We start from the raw sequence: 18,561 nt of genomic DNA on the forward strand, positions 1-18,561 counted from the left end.
ATCCCAAAATAAGACCGTGTGTCCCGCGTCCTGCACAAACGGAACAATGTCCCACGAATTAAAGATATGAAAAAATAATAATAATAATAATATGTTTGGGGGGCTAGTGAGGGGAGTTACAGTAAAGGCATCTGCTATTATATTTATTTTGTCATTTCCAATATAGTATCGTAGCGTAGGCTATAGGATTATATCATAGCCCCATAATATTATTCATATTATTTCCGCAATACTCATTGACGAGAAAAGCAGCCCCAAAACACACTCGCACCCATTTTTTCCGCCGACCGAGGTCGCCGGATATACCCGGGGCGAGCGTGTTTTGGGACGAGCGTTCTTGTATTCCATCCTGGCCACCAGCAGCATGTGATTTCATTCACTGGCTTGTTTACAAGTCAAATTTGGGGAAAGAAAATAATCAGGAGCTCAAAAACATAATGAGAGGGTACAAGAGCTATCTGTGCAACAGCTGCAAAGTGTGTATATTTAAGCAAATATTTTAAAACAGTGAAAGCTACTGAGGAAAAAGAAACAGAAAAGTGATTAGACCCCCACGACGCAAACTAGCGATCACGGGAGTTATCATCAAATCCAAAGATTCGTTGTGAATAATTATAAACAAACAACCTCCCGTTGCTCCCAAGTTGGGGGGAGTTTGACCAAAACCGAAGGTATTGAAGAGAAGGACACAGAGAATGTTGCGGTCATCAGAGATCAAAGGATTTAGCAGCTGCCATTCTGATAATGTCAGGAGCAATGGACCAGGCAACACTACGACCAGGTAGGGTCCAAGTGTTTCCAAATGGACTGCAGTCTGCACAGAACCCTATCCATCAGATCCAAAGTAGACTAGGTATTTTTTGCGACCAAAAGACCATGTATTATGCAAGTACGTAATGAAGTTGACCAAAGTTTCTCAGCTGCATTATATGTGTTATTCGTGACACGTCCTCTGAAACAAAGGGGTTTATAGTGAGAACTTACTTAAGCTGCTTTATAAATAAAGCACTTTGAAACTGAAGATGATGGCCAATGTCGATGATAATTGAAAAATATATATATTTTTTTTTCAAAAATTCAATAAGGCCCCCCCCCCCCATGTGTCCCGCGATGTCCCGCAAAACGGGTTCACCTGTCCCTCAATGAGCCTGTTTGGAGGTGGTCACCCTATGAAAGCCCAATACGCAAAACTGTGGCCACAGCCTGAAACGGCAAACATGCCGAGGGACCTAATAATTCAGCTCTAAATGTGTCAACTGAAAATGAATAAAATCGGTTGCATTTGCATCATGTCTATAATATGCATCCAAACAATAGATATTTGGTTTCCTTTTCTGTGATAACATATGTTAAACACATACATATTTTTATTTGAGGTTTGGCATACAAACATAGATTTTGCATGAAGCTTGAGGCATTCTAAGGACATACGCAAGCTTCGGTCCCATACACTGAAGTCCGCTCCCGAGCAGACATGAGTCTGAGTTTACATCCGTCAAAATCCAGACACAAAAATAAGTTGATGAATCAAGACTCTGAACGTGGGCAGTTCACGTGCATAAGCACAAATGATGTGTGGACCGGAGCTTAGTGAATGAGGCCCATTGGATTCATGTTAAAGGGCAAGACCACATTGGTAGAGGTTTGGTTTGTGTAGTTAACTTGCCATGAAACTCCAAAAGGTGGACTAAGAAATTAAAAAATAATTGCCCCATTGAATAAAAATGTATGGGGCGTCCGCTGGCCTAGCGGTCCAGGCGCATAACACATGAGATGGTAATCCAGCATTACAGCATGTCGCGGGTTCGACTCCCGTTCCCGACGACCTTTGCTGTATGTCTCCCCCCATCTCCTATCAGCCTACTGTCCTGTCCAAATAAGGGCATAAAAGCCTAAAAATATATATATATTGAAACAATCACACCCAGTGTGAAGTGGGCGGTGTGATCACAGTGATGGAAGTTCACTTAAAGAAAAGTAATATTGTGGACCAACACCCCTAACTTAAAAAAAAACATAAATGTGTTTTTTTAAGTGCATAGCCCTATAAATAGGACTATGCACAATTGTCATGTTTCCCTAGCCAATCACAGTCCTGAATAGACTGTGATTGGCCAATCAAGGTGCATGGTTAGGGGGGTACACTGGTGGCCAATCACAGCGCAGGATTTGGTGTGCAAATATCCAAACATCACATATAGGGGCGGTTTCACCGCCCAAAAATCACACCCAGTGTGAAGTGGGCGGTGTGGTCATCACAGTGATGGAAGTTCACTTAAAGAAAAGTAATATTGTGGACCAACACCCCTAACTTAAAAAAAAACATAAATGTGTTTTTTTTTAAGTGCATAGCCCTATAAATAGGACTATGCACAATTGTCATGTTTCCCTAGCCAATCACAGTCCTGAATAGACTGTGATTGGCCAATCACGGTGCAGGGTTAGGGGGGTACACTGGTGGCCAATCACAGTGCAGGATTTGGTGTGCAAATATCCAAAACTCACATATAGGGGCGGTTTCACCGCCCAAAAATCAAACCCAGTGTGAAGTGGGCGGTGTGGTCATCACAGTGATGGAAGTTCACTTAAAGAAAAGTAATATTGTGGACCAACCATTGTACACCCCTAACTTTTTTAAGTGCATAGTCCTATTTATAGGGCTATGCACATGTGTCATGTTTCACTAGCCAATCACAGTCCTGAATAGACTGTGATTGGCCAATCACGGTGCAGGGTTAGGGGGGTACACTGGTGGCCAATCACATCGCAGGGTTGGGGGGGTGCAAATGTCCAAACCTCACATATAGGGGGGGTTTCACCGCCCAAAAATCACACCCAGTGTGAAGTGGGCGGTGTGGTCACAGTGGTCATCACAGAGATGGAAGTTCACTTAAAGAAAAGTAATATTGTGGACCAACCATTGTACACCCCTAACTTTAAAAAAAACATAAATGTGTTTTTTTTAAGTGCATAGTCCTATTTATAGGGCTATGCACATGTGTCATGTTTCACTAGCCAATCACAGTCCTGAATAGACTGTGATTGGCCAATCACGGTGCAGGGTTAGGGGGTACACTGGTGGCCAATCACAGCGCAGGGTTGGGGGGGTGCAATGGGTGGGGGGGGTCCAAACCTCACATATAGGGGCGGTTTCACACCCAGTGTGAAGTGGGCGGTGTGGTCATCACAGTGGTCATCATAGTGATGGAAGCTCACTTCCCAAAAAAATGGATTTTTGGAAGTGCATAATCCTATTTATAGGTTATTAATGTCATCATGTGTCTCGCTAGCCAATCACAGTGCTGAATAGAGTCAGCCAATAGAGTCAGCCAATCACAGTACAGGAAAGTGGGCCAATCACAGTGCAGGAAACTAATACTAATGAGGTGTCCCAACCCCACTTATAGGGGCGGCTACACCGCCCAAAAAAAATGTATCGTTCAATATATGCTCCTCATTGACTTAAAGGGATACTTCACTTTCGGGCCGGGGACACATTTAAAAAAAATATTAAAAATAAATGAAAAAAGTTATGGAAAATTCATGGCCCCCTCACACATTAGTAGGACACTCTAATGCGTGAGGGGGCCATGAATTTTCCATAACTTTTTTCATTTATTTTTAATATTTTTTTTAAATGTGTCGGCGGCCCGGAAGTGAAGTATCCCTTTAAGTTGTACAGTATAACAGCTCTCAAAGTCACTCTTTTAGCACGCAAACAAACACAAACAAAGTTGATTCAGACAATATTGAACATGACCACATCCAGTACAGTTTTCTTAATTGTTTTAATAAAAATGTTAACTTCCCGTTGATTTTGCTGTATTTATCAGGAAGGAAACCCGAACCGGATCCCCAGATCCAGATCTTCAAATAGTAAAATCAACCGGAAGTTGATTTTTTTTAATTAAAAAATTAAACAGTACTGGATTTGGTGATGTTCTATATTGTCTGAATCAGCTTTGCTTGTGTTCATTTACATGCTAAAAGAGTGACTTTGTTCAGTCAAAGTCAGTCAATGAGGAGCATATTTTGAATGATACATTTCTAATCGATGGAGCAATTCTTTTTTGATGAATGAAACAAAAGATAAAAATAAAGAAGCATTAAACGTTATAGGATCTAAGTTTCTGTATTTATTGTTGGCCATATTGAACAATCGGTTGCCCTTTTGGAACCTAGGTCGTTAAAAAGCTACCCAATCACTTCAAATGTGCCACGAATGGATTATGTGTATGGAAATTAATACAAACACATGTTCCAGGGGATCCATGACTAGTTCGCAACAACATAGAGCAGCCATGGCTGGTTCCCAAAATGTGGTTCGGGGACCTCTGGGGGTCCCTGAGGGGTTTCCAAGGGGGTCCATGGCTGGCTCCGAAAGTGTGGTTTGGGGACTACCGGGGGTCCATGGCTGGTTCACCATAAGTGTAATAGTGTAATAAGTGTAATATTGTAAGAGGTGTAATAGTTTAATAGCGCAATAGGTGTAATAGTGTAATAGTTGTGATAGTGTAATAGTGTAATAAGTGTAATAGTATCATAGCACAATAAGTGTATTAGGTGTGATAGTGTAATTGTGTAATAAGTGTAATAGTATAATAGCACAATAAGTGTGATAGGTGTAAAAGTGTAACAGTGAAATATGTGTAATAGTGTAATATTGTGATATTGCATTAAGTGTAATAGTATAATAGTGTAATAGTGTAATATGTGTAATAGTGTAAGAGCGCAGTAATAGACCCTGGATTCTGGTGGAGCCTGGTGGAGCCTATTGCAGCCTGGTGCACCCTTGTCTAGCCTATTCCAGCCAGATCCAGCCTTGTATAGCCTAGTACAGCCATCCAACTACCCCCTCTCCTTTTCTATTCCCAGTTGGGAAGGCTAGACTGGGCTGGACTTGGGTGTGGTGGGCTGTATTGGGCCCTGGTGGGCTGTGCTGGGCTCTGTTAGGCTGTACGGGGCAGTGCTGCACTATAGCGTAGAAATGTTCATGTAAAACTATTGGCCGTGGACACAGTGGTTAATCTCAAGTGCAAAGGGGCTACAGGGCTGAAAAGAGCCTAGTACAGCCTAATAGAGCCTATTAGAGTCTAGTAAGGACTAGAACACCCTAGTTTAGCCTATTCCAGCCAGACCCAGCCCTGTATAACCTAGTACAGTCATCTTACTACCCCCATACCCTAATGTAAAAAGAAAGCCACAGCCAGACTGTACCATGATGATTACATTAAACTTGTTAAAAGTGTCAGGGCAAGTCCACTGTACCAGGAACAGAGAGGCTGTCAAATGCCCATATTATAATCTGCCATGAACGCATGTCAACATTCAAACACATGTAGGCCTAACTTTAAATCAACATAAGTGTTAGTTTTCTTATAAAGTGCTTCTAAGTCGCTCCAGTGTGTTTGTGTCGACAACAACCGTGTTGTTTGTGGCGTTTAATTAATCCACAGAGAAAATCTCTCGCAAGCCGCCGCGTTGCTGCCGCAGCGGACCAGCGGTTCTTGTATTCCTGACACTGTATTTGTTTTTACTGAGGATAAGGTTAGAAATAAGTTTAGGGTTAGCCATATTATTAGTTTTACTGAGGTTACGTTTAGGAATAAGGTTAGGTTTTAGGCATAGTTTAATGAGGTTACGTTTATCGGATTTCCTGGGGTGACTGTTTTGGGGCGAGAGTTTTGGTTTTCGTCTGTAGTGGGCAACTGCGCATGCGTTCGCAATAATGCTATCAGGATCAGATCATTTGATATTATTATCAGATATGAGTTTATATTTTGTAATTTTATAATTATAAGTATATTGGGTTTAGTTCCAAAGAAGTTTTACTCTGGGAAGGTGAAATCAGACTCCTCCATTCATTGCACTGACCCAAGTTTATATATTTGTAGGCCAAAGACATTTTGTAATGGTCAAGGTTTCTTTATACCTGCCCTATGATCTCTCTCTCTCTCTCTCTCTCTCACACACACACACACACACACACACACACACACACACACACACACACACACACACACACACACACACACACACACATATATATATATATATATATATATATATATATATATATATATATATATATATATATAAAATACACACACCGTATATCTAGGTGTGCCCTGGGATCTTTTGGCTATGCCAGGTGTACCTTGGCACCAAAAAGGTTAGGAAACACTGCCCTATAGGCTATTCTCCCACTGGGCTGGACTTGGGTGTGCTGGAATGTAATGAACTGCTGGGCTCTGGTGGGCTATATTGGGCTCTGGTGGGCTGTGCTGGGCTCTGTTAGGCTGTACGGGGCAGTACTGCACTATAGCCTAGAAATGTTCATGTAAAATTATTGGCGGTGGACACAAACTCATGTAAAACTATTGCCCGTGGACACAGTGGTTATATATATATATATATATATATATATATATATATATATATATATATATATATATATAAATGTTTCATATAATTTATCTAAAAGTCAGAGGTCACGTTGTGCACAAATATGATGTGGCATTCTGCCACTAATGAAAAAGAGATACAGGGGGCTAGCAGAGGAAGACATAATTATGTGAATACTTTGATTTGAGTGAGGTAGAAAATGAAACACATTGTATTTCTTTATCCTTTATTACTATTACTATCATGTAAAATAGCTACTTTCATTATTGGTATTGCAGCCTTCAAGAAATGTTGTATGAGAGAAGCTATTTGTTTAAGAAGTGCCAATAAGAATAAACCATTTGATAATAGAATAATTCAATTCCTAATACAGTCTCTGCTATATTTTGTAAATGGCTACAAAACATTGTTTGAGGCAGGACAATAATTATTTTTATTTTATGTTCAATAATGAACAATGATCTAATATTCAGAAAATATCAGTGAATAATAATAATTAATATTTTCCTAACAATAATTTTCATGCATAATGTGTGTATTTTTGTAACAACATTAATTTTCATGCATAATGTGTGTAATCTTTGGGTACAGTTTGGATATTGCAGGCAGCTATGTTCAGGTATATTTATAGCCAGACCAATGCTGTCATCTTCAGAGAGGTGTTTGCAAGCTGATCACCTAACATTCCAATCAATTAACTCAATTGTCGCCAGCTGGTGGCTGTGTGAATTAACCACTGTGTCCACGGGCAATAGTTTTACATGAGTTTGTGTCCACGGCCAATAGTTTTACATGAACATGGAACATGAACATGGAACAGGAATTATCCTAAGGCTATAGTGCAGTACTGCCCCGTACAGCCTAACAGAGCCCAGCACAGCCCACCAGAGCCCAATACAGCGCACCAGAGCCCAGCAGCCCAGCACACCCAAGTCCGGCCCAGTGGGAGAATAGCCTATAGGGTATGTGGGTAGTTAGTTGGCTGTACTAGGCTATACAGGGCTGGGTCCGGCTGGAATAGGCTAAACTAGGGTGTTCTATGCCTTACTAGACTCTATTAAGTAACAGGCTCTATAGGCTGTACTAGGCTCTTGTCAGCCCTGTAGCCCCTTTGCACTTGAGATTAACCAATGTGTCCACGGGCAATAGTTTTACATGAGTTTGTGTCCACCGGCAATAGTTTTACATGAAAAATTCTAGGCTATAGTGCAGTATTGCCCCGTACAACCTAACAGAGCCCATCACAGCCCACCAGAGTCCATTACAGCCCACCAGAGCCCAGCACAGCCCAGCACATTCCAGCACACCCAAGTCCAGCCCAGTGGGAGAATAGCCTATAGGGTATGTGGGTAGTTAGATGACTGTACTAGGCTATAAAGGGCTGGGTCCGGCTGGAATAGGCTAAACTAGGGTGTTCTATGCCTTACTAGACTCTAATAGGCTCTATTAGGCTGTACTAGGCTCTTGTCAGCCCTGTAGCCCCTTTGCATTTGAGATTAACCACTGTGTACAAGGGCAATAGTTTTACATGAGTTTGTGTCCACGGCCAATATTTTTACATGAACATGTCTAGGCTATAGTGCAGTACTGCCTCGTACAGCCTAACAGAGCCCAGCACAGCCCACCAGAGCCCATTATAGTCCATCAGAGCCCAGCACAGCCCAGCACATTCCAGCACACCCAAGACCAGCCCAGTGGGAGAATAGCCTAGGTTATGGGGGTAGTTATAAGACTGTACTAGGCTATAAAGGGCTGGGTCCAGCTGGAATAGGCTAGAATAGAATGTTCTATGCCATACTAGAGTCTAATAGGCTCTATTAGGCTGTCCTAGGCTCATGTCAGCGCTGTAGCCCCTTTGCACTTGAGATTAACCACTGTGTCCACGGGCAATAGTTTTACATGAGTTTGTGTCCACCGGCAATAGTTTTACAATAACATTTCTAGGCTATAGTGCAGTACTGCCCCGTACAACCTAACAGAGCCCAGCACAGCCCACCAGAGCCCATTAAATTCCACCAGAGCCCAGCACAGCCCAGCACATTCCACAACACCCAAGTCCAGCCCAGTGGGAGAATAGCCTATAGGGTATGTGGGTAGTTAGATGACTGTACTAGGGTATAGAGGGTTGGGTCCGGCTGGAAAAGGCTAAACTAGGGTGTTCTATGCCTTACTAGACTCTAACAGGCTCTATTAGGCTGTACTAGGCTCTTGTCAGCCCTGTGGCCCCTTTGCACTTGAGATTAACCAATGTGTCCACGGGCAATAGTTTTACATGAGTTTGTGTCCACCGGCAATAGTTTTACATGAAAGTTTCTAGGCTATAGCGCAGTATTGCCCCGTACAACCTAACAGAGCCCAGCACAGCCCACCAGAGCCCATTACAGCCCACCAGAGCCCAGCACAGCCCAGGACATTCCAGCACACCCAAGTCCAGCTCAGTGGGAGAATAGCCTATAGGGTATGTGGGTAGTTAGATGACTGTACTAGGCTATACAGGGCTGGGTCCGGCTGGAATAGGCTAAACTAGGGTGTTCTATGCCTTACTAGACTCTAATAGACTCCATTAGGCTGTACTAGGCTCTTGTCAGCCCTTTAGCCCCTTTGCACTTGAGATTAACCAATGTGTCCACGGGCAATAGTTTTACATGAGTTTGTGTCCACCGGCAATAGTTTTACATGAAAATGTCTAAGCTATAGTGCAGTACTGCCCCGTACAACCTAACAGAGCCCAGCACAGCCCACCAGAGCCCATTACAGGCCACCAGAGCCCAGCACAGCCCAGCACATTCCACAACACCCAAGTCCAGCCCAGTGGGAGAATAGCCTATAGGGTATGGGGGTAGTTAGATGACTGTACTATGGTATACAGGGCTGGGTCCGGCTGGAATAGGCTAAACTAGGGTGTTCTATGCCTTACTAGACTCTATCAGGCTCTATTAGGCTGTACTAGGCTCTTGTCAGCCCTGTAGCCCCTTTGCACTTGAGATTAACCAATGTGTCCACGGGCAATAGTTTTACATGAGTTTGTGTCCACCGGCAATAGTTTTACATGAAAATGTCTAAGCTATAGTGCAGTACTGCCCGTACAACCTAACAGAGCCCAGCACAGCCCACCAGAGCCCATTACAGCCCACCAGAGCCCAGCACAGCCCAGCACATTCCAGCACACCCAAGTTCAGCCCAGTGGGAGAATAGCATAGGGTATGGGGGTAGTTAGATGACTGTACTAGGCTATACAGGGCTGGGTCCGGCTGGAATAGACTAAACTAGGGTGTTCTATGCCTTACTAGACTCTAACAGGCTCTATTAGGCTGTACTAGGCTCTTGTCAGCCCTGTAGCCCCTTTGCACTTGAGATTAACCAATGTGTCCACGGGCAATAGTTTTACATGAGTTTGTGTCCACCGGCAATAGTTTTACATGAAAATGTCTAAGCTATAGTGCAGTATTGCCCCGTACAACCTAACAGAGCCCAGCACAGCCCACCAGAGCCCATTACAGCCCACCAGAGCCCAGCACAGCCCAGGACATTCCAGCACACCCAAGTCCAGCCCAGTGGGAGAATAGCATAGGGTATGGGGGTAGTTAGATGACTGTACTAGGCTATACAGGGCTGGGTCCGGCTGGAATAGGCTAAACTAGGGTGTTCTATGCCTTACTAGACTCTAACAGGCTCTATTAGGCTGTACTAGGCTCTTGTCAGCCCTGTAGCCCCTTTGCACTTGAGATTAACCAATGTGTCCACGGGCTATAGTTTTACATGAGTTTGTGTCCACCGGCAATAGTTTTACATGAACATTTCTAGGCTATAGTGCAGTATTGCCCCGTACAACCTAACAGAGCCCATCACAGCCCACCAGAGCCCATTACAGCCCACCAGAGCCCAGCACAGCCCAGCACATTCCAGCACACCCAAGTCCAGCCCAGTGGGAGAATAGCCTATAGGGTATGTGGGTAGTTAGATGACTGTACTAGGCTATACAGGGCTGGGTCCGGCTGGAATAGTTTAAACTAGGGTGTTCTATGCCTTACTAGACTCTAATAGGCTCTATTAGGCTGTACTAGGCTCTTTTCAGCCCTGTAGCCCCTTTGCATTTGAGATTAACCACTGTGTACACAGGCAATAGTTTTACATGAGTTAGTGTCCACGGCCAATAGTTTTACATGAACATGTCTAGGCTATAGTAGAGTACTGCCTCGTACAGCCTAACAGAGCCCAGCAGAGCCCACCAGAGCCCATTATAGTCCACCAGAGCCCAGCACAGCCCAGCACATTCCAGCACACCCAAGACCAGCCCAGTGGGAGAATAGTCTAGGTTATGGGGGTAGTTATACGACTGTACTAGGCTATAAAGGGCTGGGTCCAGCTGGAATAGGCTAGAATAGAATGTTCTATGCCATCCTAGAGTCTAATAGGCTCTATTAGGCTGTCCTAGGCTCATGTCAGCGCTGTAGCCCCTTTGCACTTGAGATTAACCACTGTGTCCACGGGCAATAGTTTTACATGAGTTTGTGTCCACCGGCAATAGTTTTACATGAAAATGTCTAAGCTATAGTGCAGTACTGCCCCGTACAACCTAACAGAGCCCAGCACAGCCCACCAGAGCCCATTAAATTCCACCAGAGCCCAGCACAGCCCAGCACATTCCACAACACCCAAGTCCAGCCCAGTGGGAGAATAGCCTATAGGGTATGTGGGTAGTTAGATGACTGTACTAGGGTATACAGGGCTGGGTCCGGCTGGAAAAGGCTAAACTAGGGTGTTCTATGCCTTACTAGACTCTAATAGGCTCTATTAGGCTGTACTAGGCTCTTGTCAGCCCTGTAGCCCCCTTGCACTTGAGATTAACCAATGTGTCCACGGGCAATAGTTTTACATGAGTTTGTGTCCACGGGCAATAGTTTTACATGAAAATGTCTAAGCTATAGTGCAGTACTGCCCCGTACAACCTAACAGAGCCCAGCACAGCCCACCAGAGCCCATTAAAGCCCACCAGAGCCCAGCACAGCCCTACACATACCAGCACACCCACGTTCAGCCCAGTGGGAGAATAGCATAGGGTATGGGGGTAGTTAGATGACTGTACTAGGCTATACAGGGCTGGGTCCGGCTGGAATAGGCTAAACTAGGGTGTTCTATGCCTTACTAGACTCTAACAGGCTCTATTAGGCTGTACTAGCCTCTTGTCAGCCCTGTAGCCCCTTTGCACTAAAGATTAACCAATGTGTCCACGGGCAATAGTTTTACATGAGTTTGTGTCCACCGGCAATAGTTTTACATGAACAATTCTAGGCTATAGTGCAGTATTGCCCCGTACAACCTAACAGAGCCCATCACAGCCCACAAGAGCCCATTACAGCCCACCAGAGCCCAGCACAGCCCAGCACATTCCAGCACACCCAAGTCCAGCCCAGTGGGAGAATAGCCTATAGGGTATGTGGGTAGTTAGATGACTGTACTAGGCTATACAGGGCTGGGTCCGGCTGGAATAGGCTAAACTAGGGTGTTCTATGCCTTACTAGACTCTAATAGGCTCTATTAGGCTGTACTAGGCTCTTGTCAGCCCTGTAGCCCATTTGCATTTGAGATTAACCACTGTGTACAAGGGCAATAGTTTTACATGAGTTTGTGTCCACGGCCAATATTTTTACATGAAAATGTCTAGGCTATAGTGCAGTACTGCCTCGTACAGCCTAACAGAGCCCAACACAGCCAACCAGAGCCCATTATAGTCCATCAGAGCCCAGCACAGCCCAGCACATTCCAGCAGACCCAAGACCAGCCCAGTGGGAGAATAGCCTAGGTTATGGGGGTAGTTATACGACTGTACTAGGCTATAAAGGGCTGGGTCCAGCTGGAATAGGCTAGAATAGAATGTTCTATGCCATACTAGAGTCTAATAGGCTCTATTAGGCTGTCCTAGGCTCATATCAGCGCTGTAGCCCCTTTGCACTTGAGATTAACCACTGTGTCCACGGGCAATAGTTTTACATGTGTTTGTGTCCACCGGCAATAGTTTTACAATAATATTTCTAGGCTATAGTGCAGTACTGCCCCGTACAACCTAACAGAGCCCAGCACAGCCCACCAGAGCCCATTAAATTCCACCAGAGCCCCGCACAGCCCAGCACTTTCCACAACACCCAAGTCCAGCCCAGTGGGAGAATAGCCTATAGGGTATGTGGGTAGTTAGATGACTGTACTAGGGTATACAGGGCTGGGTCCGGCTGGAAAAGGCTAAACTAGGGTGTTCTATGCCTTACTAGACTCTAACAGGCTCTATTGGCTGTACTAGGCTCTTGTCAGCCCTGTAGCCCCCTTGCACTTGAGATTAACCAATGTGTCCACGGGCAATAGTTTTACATGAGTTTGTGTCCACGGGCAATAGTTTTACATGAAAATGTCTAAGCTATAGTGCAGTACTGCCCCGTACAACCTAACAGAGCCCAGCACAGCCCACCAGAGCCCATTAAAGCCCACCAGAGCCCAGCACAGCCCAACACATACCAGCACACCCAAGTTCAGCCCAGTGGGAGAATAGCATAGGGTATGGGGGTAGTTAGATGACTGTACTAGGCTATACAGGGCTGGGTCCGGCTGGAATAGGCTAAACTAGGGTGTTCTATGCCTTACTAGACTCTAACAGGCTCTATTAGGCTGTAGTAGGCTCTTGTCAGCCCTGTAGCCCCTTTGCACTTGAGATTAACCAATGTGTCCACGGGCAATAGTTTTACATGAGTTTGTGTCCACCGGCAATAGTTTTACATGAACATTTCTAGGCTATAGTGCAGTATTGCCCCGTACAACCTAACAGAGCCCATTACAGCCCACCAGAGCCCAGCAAAGCCCAAGACATTCCAGCACACCCAAGTCCAGCCCAGTGGGAGAATAGCATAGGGTATGGGGGTAGTTAGATGACTGTACTAGGCTATACAGGGCTGGGTCCGGCTGGAATAGGCTAAACTAGGGTGTTCTATGCCTTACTAGACTCTAACAGGCTCTATTAGGCTGTACTAGGCTCTTGTCAGCCCTGTAGCCCCTTTGCACTTGAGATTAACCAATGTGTCCACGGGCAATAGTTTTACATGAGTTTGTGTCCACCGGCAATAGTTTTACATGAAAATGTCTAGGCTATAGCGCAGTATTGCCCCGTACAACCTAACAGAGCCCAGCACAGCCCACCAGAGCCCATTACAGCCCACCAGAGCCCAGCACAGCCCAGGACATTCCAGCACACCCAAGTCCAGCCCAGTGGGAGAATAGCATAGGGTATGGGGGTAGTTAGATGACTGTACTAGGCTATACAGGGCTGGGTCCGGCTGGAATAGGCTAAACTAGGGTGTTCTATGCCTTACTAGACTCTAACAGGCTCTATTAGGCTGTACTAGGCTCTTGTCAGCCCTGTAGCCCCTTTGCACTTGAGATTAACCAATGTGTCCACGGGCAATAGTTTTACATGAGTTTGTGTCCACCGGCAATAGTTTTACATGAAAATGTCTAGGCTATAGTGTAGTATTGCCCCGTACAACCTACCAGAGCCCATCACAGCCCACCAGAGCCCATTACAGCCCACCAGAGCCCAGCACAGCCCAGCACATTCCAGCACACCCAAGTCCAGCCCAGTGGGAGAATAGCCTATAGGGTATGTGGGTAGTTAGATGACTGTACTAGGCTATACACGGCTGGGTCCGGCTGGAATAGGCTAAACTAGGGTGTTCTATGCCTTACTAGACTCTAATAGGCTCTATTAGGCTGTACTAGGCTCTTGTCAGCCCTGTAGCCCCTTTGCATTTGAGATTAACCACTGTGTACACGGGCAATAGTTTTACATGAGTTTGTGTCCACGGCCAATAGTTTTACATGAACATGTCTAGGCTATAGTGCAGTACTGCCTCGTACAGCCTAACAGAGCCCAGCACAGCCCACCAGAGCCCATTATAGTCCACTAGAGCCCAGCACAGCCCAGCACATTCCAGCACACCCAAGACCAGCCCAGTGGGAGAATAGCCTAGGTTATGGGGGTAGTTATACGACTGTACTAGGCTATAAAGGGCTGGGTCCAGCTGGAATAGGCTAGAATAGAATGTTCTATGCCATACTAGAGTCTAATAGGCTCTATTAGGCTGTCCTAGGCTCATGTCAGCGCTGTAGCCCCTTTGCACTTGAGATTAACCAATGTGTCCACGGGCAATAGTTTTACATGAGTTTGTGTCCACCAGCAATAGTTTTACATGAAAATGTCTAAGCTATAATGCAGTACTGCCCTGTACAACATAACAGAGCCCAGCACAGCCCACCAGAGCCCATTACAGCCCACCAGAGCCCAGCACAGCCCAGCACATTCCACAACACCCAAGTCCAGCCCAGTGGGAGAATAGCCTATAGGGTATGTGGGTAGTTAGATGACTGTACTATGGTATACAGGGCTGGGTCCGGCTGGAATAGGCTAAACTAGGGTGTTCTATGCCTTACTAGACTCTAACAGGCTCTATTAGGCTGTACTAGGCTCTTGTCAGCCCTGTAGCCCCTTTGCACTTGAGATTAACCAATGTGTCCACGGGCAATAGTTTTACATGAGTTTGTGTCCACCGGCAATAGTTTTACATGAAAATGTCTAAGCTATAGTGCAGTACTGCCCCGTACAACCTAACAGAGCCCAGCACAGCCCACCAGAGCCCATTACAGCCCACCAGAGCCCAGCACAGCCCAGCACATTCCAGCACACCCAAGTCCAGCCCAGTGGGAGAATAGCCTATAGGGTATGTGGGTAGTTAGATGACTGTACTAGGCTATACACGGCTGGGTCCGGCTGGAATAGGCTAAACTAGGGTGTTCTATGCCTTACTAGACTCTAATAGGCTCTATTAGGCTGTACTAGGCTCTTGTCAGCCCTGTAGCCCCTTTGCATTTGAGATTAACCACTGTGTACACGGGCAATAGTTTTACATGAGTTTGTGTCCACGGCCAATAGTTTTACATGAACATGTCTAGGCTATAGTGCAGTACTGCCTCGTACAGCCTAACAGAGCCCAGCACAGCCCACCAGAGCCCATTATAGTCCACTAGAGCCCAGCACAGCCCAGCACATTCCAGCACACCCAAGACCAGCCCAGTGGGAGAATAGCCTAGGTTATGGGGGTAGTTATACGACTGTACTAGGCTATAAAGGGCTGGGTCCAGCTGGAATAGGCTAGAATAGAATGTTCTATGCCATACTAGAGTCTAATAGGCTCTATTAGGCTGTCCTAGGCTCATGTCAGCGCTGTAGCCCCTTTGCACTTGAGATTAACCAATGTGTCCACGGGCAATAGTTTTACATGAGTTTGTGTCCACCAGCAATAGTTTTACATGAAAATGTCTAAGCTATAATGCAGTACTGCCCTGTACAACATAACAGAGCCCAGCACAGCCCACCAGAGCCCATTACAGCCCACCAGAGCCCAGCACAGCCCAGCACATTCCACAACACCCAAGTCCAGCCCAGTGGGAGAATAGCCTATAGGGTATGTGGGTAGTTAGATGACTGTACTATGGTATACAGGGCTGGGTCCGGCTGGAATAGGCTAAACTAGGGTGTTCTATGCCTTACTAGACTCTAACAGGCTCTATTAGGCTGTACTAGGCTCTTGTCAGCCCTGTAGCCCCTTTGCACTTGAGATTAACCAATGTGTCCACGGGCAATAGTTTTACATGAGTTTGTGTCCACCGGCAATAGTTTTACATGAAAATGTCTAAGCTATAGTGCAGTACTGCCCTGTACAACATAACAGAGCCCAGCACAGCCCACCAGAGCCCATTACAGCCCACCAGAGCCCAGCACAGCCCAGCACATTCCACAACACCCAAGTCCAGCCCAGTGGGAGAATAGCCTATAGGGTATGTGGGTAGTTAGATGACTGTACTATGGTATACAGGGCTGGGTCCGGCTGGAATAGGCTAAACTAGGGTGTTCTATGCCTTACTAGACTCTAACAGGCTCTATTAGGCTGTACTAGGCTCTTGTCAGCCCTGTAGCCCCTTTGCACTTGAGATTAACCAATGTGTCCACGGGCAATAGTTTTACATGAGTTTGTGTCCACCGGCAATAGTTTTACATGAAAATGTCTAAGCTATAGTGCAGTACTGCCCCGTACAACCTAACAGAGCCCAGCACAGCCCACCAGAGCCCATTACAGCCCACCAGAGCCCAGCACAGCCCAGCACATTCCAGCACACCCAAGTTCAGCCCAGTGGGAGAATAGCATAGGGTATGGGGGTAGTTATACGACTGTACTAGGCTATACAGGGCTGGGTCCGGCTGGAATAGACTAAACTAGGGTGTTCTATGCCTTACTAGACTCTAAAAGGCTCTATAAGGCTGTACTAGGCTCTTGTCAGCCCTGTAGCCCCTTTGCACTTGAGATTAACCAATGTGTCCACGGGCAATAGTTTTACATGAGTTTGTGTCCACCGGCAATAGTTTTACATGAAAATTTCTAAGCTATAGTGCAGTATTGCCCCGTACAACCTAACAGAGCCCAGCACAGCCCACCAGAGCCCATTACAGCCCACCAGAGCCCAGCCCAGCCCAGGACATTCCAGCACACCCAAGTCCAGCCCAGTGGGAGAATAGCATAGGGTATGGGGGTAGTTAGATGACTGTACTAGGGTATACAGGGCTGGGTCCGGCTGGAATAGGCTAAACTAGGGTGTTCTATGCCTTACTAGACTCTAACAGGCTCTATTAGGCTGTACTAGGCTCTTGTCAGCCCTTTAGCCCCTTTGCACTTGAGATTAACCAATGTGTCCACGGGCAATAGTTTTACATGAGTTTGTGTCCACCGGCAATAGTTTTACATGAAAATGTCTAAGCTATAGTGCAGTACTGCCCTGTACAACATAACAGAGCCCAGCACAGCCCACCAGAGCCCATTACAGGCCACCAGAGCCCAGCACAGCCCAGCACATTCCACAACACCCAAGTCCAGCCCAGTGGGAGAATAGCCTATAGGGTATGGGGGTAGTTAGATGACTGTACTAAGGTATACAGGGCTGGGTCCGGCTGGAATAGGCTAAACTAGGGTGTTCTATGCCTTACTAGACTCTATCAGGCTCTATTAGGCTGTACTAGGCTCTTGTCAGCCCTGTAGCCCCTTTGCACTTGAGATTAACCAATGTGTCCACGGGCAATAGTTTTACATGAGTTTGTGTCCACCGGCAATAGTTTTACATGAAAATGTCTAAGCTATAGTGCAGTACTGCCCGTACAACCTAACAGAGCCCAGCACAGCCCACCAGAGCCCATTACAGCCCACCAGAGCCCAGCACAGCCCAGCACATTCCAGCACACCCAAGTTCAGCCCAGTGGGAGAATAGCATAGGGTATGGGGGTAGTTAGATGACTGTACTAGGCTATACAGGGCTGGGTCCGGCTGGAATAGACTAAACTAGGGTGTTCTATGCCTTACTAGACTCTAACAGGCTCTATTAGGCTGTACTAGGCTCTTGTCAGCCCTGTAGCCCCTTTGCACTTGAGATTAACCAATGTGTCCACGGGCAATAGTTTTACATGAGTTTGTGTCCACCGGCAATAGTTTTACATGAAAATGTCTAAGCTATAGTGCAGTATTGCCCCGTACAACCTAACATAGCCCAGCACAGCCCACCAGAGCCCATTACAGCCCACCAGAGCCCAGCACAGCCCAGGACATTCCAGCACACCCAAGTCCAGCCCAGTGGGAGAATAGCATAGGGTATGGGGGTAGTTAGATGACTGTACTAGGCTATACAGGGCTGGGTCCGGCTGGAATAGGCTAAACTAGGGTGTTCTATGCCTTACTAGACTCTAACAGGCTCTATTAGGCTGTACTAGGCTCTTGTCAGCCCTGTAGCCCCTTTGCACTTGAGATTAACCAATGTGTCCACGGGCTATAGTTTTACATGAGTTTGTGTCCACCGGCAATAGTTTTACATGAACATTTCTAGGCTATAGTGCAGTATTGCCCCGTACAACCTAACAGAGCCCATCACAGCCCACCAGAGCCCATTACAGCCCACCAGAGCCCAGCACAGCCCAGCACATTCCAGCACACCCAAGTCCAGCCCAGTGGGAGAATAGCCTATAGGGTATGTGGGTAGTTAGATGACTGTACTAGGCTATACAGGGCTGGGTCCGGC

Source organism: Gymnoscopelus braueri (assembly GCF_963280865.1).
Source record: "Gymnoscopelus braueri genome assembly, chromosome: 10".
Classification (NCBI taxonomy): domain Eukaryota; kingdom Metazoa; phylum Chordata; class Actinopteri; order Myctophiformes; family Myctophidae; genus Gymnoscopelus; species Gymnoscopelus braueri.